This window comes from Centruroides vittatus, unplaced genomic scaffold (assembly GCF_030686945.1).
Source record: "Centruroides vittatus isolate TY-2023 unplaced genomic scaffold, ASM3068694v2 contig_2703, whole genome shotgun sequence".
Taxonomy (NCBI): domain Eukaryota; kingdom Metazoa; phylum Arthropoda; class Arachnida; order Scorpiones; family Buthidae; genus Centruroides; species Centruroides vittatus.
Window position 1 is genome coordinate 123030 of NW_027121722.1, and position 6110 is coordinate 129139.

At 32.6% G+C, this 6110-nt stretch overlaps 1 long non-coding RNA gene across 1 annotated transcript; it reads left to right on the top strand.

The window, feature by feature from the left end:
- Window positions 1–1347, top strand: LOC136971763 (uncharacterized). Its single transcript, XR_010880213.1, has 3 exons — window positions 1–30; window positions 679–720; window positions 1310–1347. It is a non-coding gene; the product is annotated as an uncharacterized lncRNA (long non-coding RNA).
- The last annotated feature ends 4763 nt before the right edge of the window (window positions 1348–6110 follow it).

Here is a 6110-nt window from a genome sequence, read left to right on the forward strand (position 1 = left end):
GGAGATTCTAACATAGAATATAGCTATCAAGTAAGTTTATTTTAAAAATCGATAATAATTTATGTTTTATACAGAAATTATTCTTCAGTCACCAGATAAAGACAGTAATGCATTCAAGCAAGACGCCACCATATTTGATCCTTTTAACTAACACTCGCATTTTCTATTTTATGATGCGTATTTATTTACATGGTTATAACAAAATATTCGATCTATAATGAAACACGCTGTTTGATGTATTCAATTGAATCATAAAATAGATGGTCGCCACACGCACATACGTTGGTTTGGTTTAAAGAAAAGGTTCAAAGAAAGCGGCGCTGAACGTCCGACATACACGTTTTCGCGTTTAAAACTTCGATCTCAACCTCGCTAATGTTCTTAAAATGAGTCATGAGCTGGGCCATCACAACCTATTCAATACTGATCATTTTTCAAATATTAATGTATTCCGAAGATTTCCTAAAATCAATTTTAAATTTCCAGGTTATACTATGAAAAGTGTCTTTTTTCCCTGTTTTTGATATTAATTAAAGTCAAATTATTACATCTAAGGACTCGGATATTTTTTTTAACAGTATTTTCGTAAAATTAATAATTTGTTATATTTTAAACTTTTCATTTATAATCTCTGGTAACTCCAGGTAAGTTAGTAAATTTATAAATTTGAATTTTTAGGATGTAGACGCAGGTACATTTGACGCTCCTGAAGTTATTGTGGTAAGTAATCTTATAAATATTAGAGAGAGGTTGCGGCCGACATTCTCAACACGAAAACGTGTACGTCGGACGTTCAGCTCCGCCTGTAAGCCTAGAAGTTTGACAAAGGCGTTTGGAACGTCGAGCGTGATTCCACTGACGTTCCAAACGCCATTGTCAAACTTATAGGCTTACAGGAAAGCGACGCTGGAATCAGTGGAATCATGCTCGACGTTCCAAACGTCTTTGTGAAACTTCTAGGCTTACAGGAAGGCGGCGCTGAACGTCCGACGTACACGTTTTCGCGTTAAAAACGTCGGCCGTAACATTTCTATTAATAAAAGCAGATTGCGGAGATAACTATTTCGGGGCATTCAGGATCGAACATGGCAAGCGAAGAACTACAGAAATTTTTCGTTGGCCATTTTCATAAGGATACGAAGGGGCATTTTCCACCAGTCGCATCTAAGATGGGCCTGCCTGAATGGCACTTAAAGATGGCCCTTAAGATGGGCATTTAAAGAAAATTTTCATAATAGAACTTCTAACAATTGAATTTATTACGGTTAGAATTTTGTTCATATTGCTAATTTTTGCATGAATGTTGCAGGTGAATACCGAAGGAGATAAAGGAGAAAAGGATAACAAGGTAAGAATTGAGGTAAAATTATTCTTTTACACTTTAATATAGAAATTACTACAGAAAATTTGAACGAGTTTTAAAATTATGCATTTTTTAATGTTAGCATTAAACCATAAAAATTTATGCAAAATCTTTTCATTATGAAACCACTGTCTTCTATATCAATACATAGGATGGGTCAAAGGTTAGTTAAGTAAAAAAAATTAGGGAACTCGAGGTAGAATCTGGAGGAGCAACTTCCCAGAAATTTTTCAGGGATTATCTGTCACGGATATGACGAATCCCATTTTTGACTATCCGGTTGCCCACAGTGGATATGAAAAAAGAGGTCCTTTTACTCGCTACTCTGAAAAGGAGTGTTAAAACTGAAGCGGCCCTTTACCTCAGTGATTTAAACAACAAAACAATTGGAAGCATTATTTTCTACAAATCAGTTCATTTATATTAAATTCGTATTGTGTGTTTTATACGAAATATTAAATTTTGGGTGTTTCTTAGCCGGGACACCAACGTAATCATGCTCTGTGCAATTGAATATTCTTTAAAAAGTGATTCACAACTATTCTAATATTTATTTTAAAATATTATTCAAGTATTTAAATAATAGAAAATTAATCTATTTTAGAATTGTTGTACACTTCCCCCGTGGGGAAATTTCAAAAAATTCCTTCTTAGTGTATATTCTCTTGACGTACCCTATTAAAACGCAATTCAAAAACGCATCTAAAATAGTATAATAAAAGCCGAGTTCTTCACAGTAAGCCTTAATCCCGTCACTTTTCCCGCTGGGGAATATCGAAAAATCCCTTTTTAGTGTATATTCTGTTGACGTAACCTATTAAAACGCAATTAAAAACGCAAAAAACGCATGTAAAATAGTATAATAGAAGCCGAGTTCTTCACGGTAAGCCTTAATCCCGTCCATCTCCCCCCACTGGGGGAATTTCGACATGTATATTATATAAAAACACGTGCGTATTCGAATGCAACGTTGTGTCAAAATTTCAAAGGAATCGGTAGGAACAAACGAACGTTATATTTTATTTATATTAATATTTATATTAAGTAATAATTTTAATAAAATAGGAATAATTAATAGTTATTCTCCTAACCTCACTCAGACTCTATTACACTGTAAGACAACAACACCTTGATGCTGAGAACCTTTAACTTTAATCATAAACAAACGTTTTCGGCCCATTCCATGGCCATCGTCAGGCTAACAACATTCGAATACTGTTCCGAATAACCAATTTCAAATTTAAATAAAATACAAAAGAACTCACGCGCGATGCTAAACAACGTAAACTAAAACTAATATAAACAACATAGAAAAGAACAAACGAACGTTATATATTATTTATATAGATAGATAGAAAATGATCTGCTTCAGTCCATTCTCACAGAAAAGCATAATGCCTGACAGAAAAGCAAACTTAGTTCGTCGGAAGGTAGCGCCATCTGTTGGACATAAAAGCCTTAATTTATATATAAATATATTTTTGAAAGGGGGGAGATGGTGTAGGGGTATGAAAAATAGATAGTAGCCGATTCTCAGACCTACTGAATATGCATATCAAATTTGGTAAAAATCGGTAATCATGCTCTGTGCAATTGAATATTCTTTAAAAAGTGATTCACAACTATTCTAATATTTATTTTAAAATATTATTCAAGTATTTAAATAATAGAAAATTAATCTTTTTATTTTTAGGGAATTGAATTGATAATTGAGGAACCTCAGGTAATTAAACATAAATTTTAAATCAGAGGAAAAATAGTAATTTAAATATAAGAATTTCTGTTGGGATAATTCATATAACTTCAAAAATGTATGCTTTATAAATTGAAAATTCATTATCTGTATCTAAAATTTACATAAATATACACAAGAGAATTTCTTATTGCTACTGTGTAATTTTTGTTGTGTAAAATTTAAAATATCATATTATAATTTTTATGATTTTATTTTTATTGAAATTTAACTTTAGGAAAATAACGAAGAGAGTGTCGTAGAGGTAATTATATTAAAATTTCATTAATTTTATTGATTGTAGATTTTATAATACAATAAGAGATATTTTAGAAAATTTTCCATATTGATCAGTGAAAATAGTAAAATTCAGCAATAAAATAGAGGGTTAATGTTACCTATGGTTCCAAGATGGCGGCTCGTCTGATTCCAGCAAGGAAACATTGGGGACGCACGTTCTAACCTAACCTAACCTAACCTATTCTAATAATTTTGTTGGTAATAATTATAGTAATTAATAGGTTAGGTTAGGTTAGAACGTATGTCCCCACTGTTTCCCTTCTTCTATTTGCTGGAATTAGAGACGAGCCGCTATCTTGGAACCATAGGTAACATTAACCAAATAGAGTAATACAAAGTAGAGTCCGAAATAAACCTAACTTTTCGCATAGGTTTTATTGCACAAGGCAATAAACTCTTACTTCACATTATTATTATTATTATTTTTTTTTTTTTTTTTTGGTACCATTATTCTGTAGCCACACTCTTCTGCCAGAAACCACAGTACTTGTTAAAGTAGTCCTAAAAGTCATATTTTAAATGCTGATCTTAAAGCAGTGATCTTCACTTTTCTTGATAATTGTAATCTACAACTCTTGAATTCTTTTTCATTTTGACCACAAGCTGATAAGACCACCGAACACTGGTAGTTAATCGCAAGGGTTGTAGCCCCCCATTATTGGGCTAATCATGTGGCGTTTTCCGCGTTTACTTTACCTGTCTGACATCTAAACAGTGACTAATTACCTATAGAATATTCACCGAGAAGGAACCTCTTTCGCAGATTGCTAATGTGTTGCGTTGTCGTATCCTATCAAACCAAACGTATTCCGTTTTAGGAAGATAAAAATCTGAGGTGAATCAAGGAGTAAGGAGTTGAGGAAGCATTGGCATGCTTCTTTGTCAACTATACATCCATAAGAATGATTGATGTTAGAAGCATTATCAAGTGATATTGTCAAATATGAAGGATACAATTCTGTTAGTTTCAAAAAACGGCACCCTTTTGTTTATCTTCACAGCTAAGATTTCAACATAATTTTCCTCTATTTCTTAAAATGAAACAGAAATTGAAGGGTTGCATGCAGGGACGTCTGTACATTGGGGCATTTGAAGCACTCGACTATAGTCCTTAGATATAGTCCTTTACCCTTACGACTATAGTCCTTAGATATAGTCCTTTACCCTTGCGACTATAGTCCTTAGATATAGTCCTTTACCCTTACGACTATAGTCCTTAGGCACCCTTAGTTATCCGGTTGCCCTTTTCTTAATTCCCAAGGGATCTCTAAGGTTTCATTTTATTTTTAAATTAGTTACTCATTTTTAACATAGAAAACATTTTTACTGATGACAAAATTAAAATAAAACGAACAATTATTTATTGTGACAACGTTACAATGCCGGGCTGCAATTTTTTCATCATATTTTTAATTTATTTAATTTAAAATATATGCTCACCATCTCAAATTAGTAATGGCTTGCCCCTGTACATCACTCTTTTCCTATTAGCAACAGAGTTATGCAGTCATATTTCTAACTATTTACAGGGGAAAATTTTTTAATTGACTTCTGGCTTGCACCTGAAGTTTATATATAGTTAATCGGGGTTTCTTGCACTTAAGCTTTCCATGTCTGGTTTCGGCTTTCACCTATCTAGCTCCGTTTTCGAGATGAAGGATGGATAGACAGTGGAAAATTATAATCCCACAATTTTTTCAAATTGCAGCCTAACTATAAGTTATTATCCGAAAATTTGTTCTAAAGGGCAACGGATACCTATATGTATATATATATATATATAATGTCTAAAGTGATGTAATCAGCGCACTTCTGATACCAGTGGCACCCTCAGACTATAAAAAAAGGGGGCCTAAGCTATAAAAAAGGACATCGTACCTGTATAGTTTATATGTATATATATATTTACCCAGATCCACGAGATCGAAAGTCGGAAGCATTTAATGCCTGCATCGTTGTGCATTTATAAATATATATTTTATTATATTGTGTGCATTTGTTTCCTAAAATCGTCAAGCGCTATTATATATTCACAGATGGAGAATGGTACTGAAAAAGAAGGTGAGCCAATCAAGGAACGAATGGAAAAGGATAAAGTAAATATCAATATCTTCATCATTAATTATAGAAACCGAAAATGCCATGGCTTTATATTTTATGATTATATATACAGTCAAACCTGTTTTTATGCGGTGGATAGGGACCGCATAAAAAAATCGCACGAAACTTCACGACTGGCTATAAAAAATAGTTTTCGCAACACAATAAAAAAATATTTTTTATGCGGACAATAGGGACCGCATAAAAAAAGTCTCACATAGAAAATAACTCAAAACCGTACGAAATAGAATTTATTGACAACAGATGTCAGCACTTGACTGCATCGTCTCGTCTATCGTCTGTTTTACATATTTTTGTCCAGGTGGTGTTTTGTTGACTTAAAAAATAAATTATTTCATTTTTCGGATATTCATGCAATAATATTACTATAATAAGTTCATTTATGCTATAATAAGTTTATTTAGCTATAATAAGTGAACGTGAGACATGACAAATCGCACGAGACTAGTCGCCAACTATACCGCACAAAAAAAATCGCACAAAAAAGACCGCATAAAAACAGGTTTGACTGTAATATATGTGTTTTTACTAATTATTGACTCGATTTAAATTAAAAATAATAATTGTTATTTTCTAGGAATCTGTTGTAGAAGT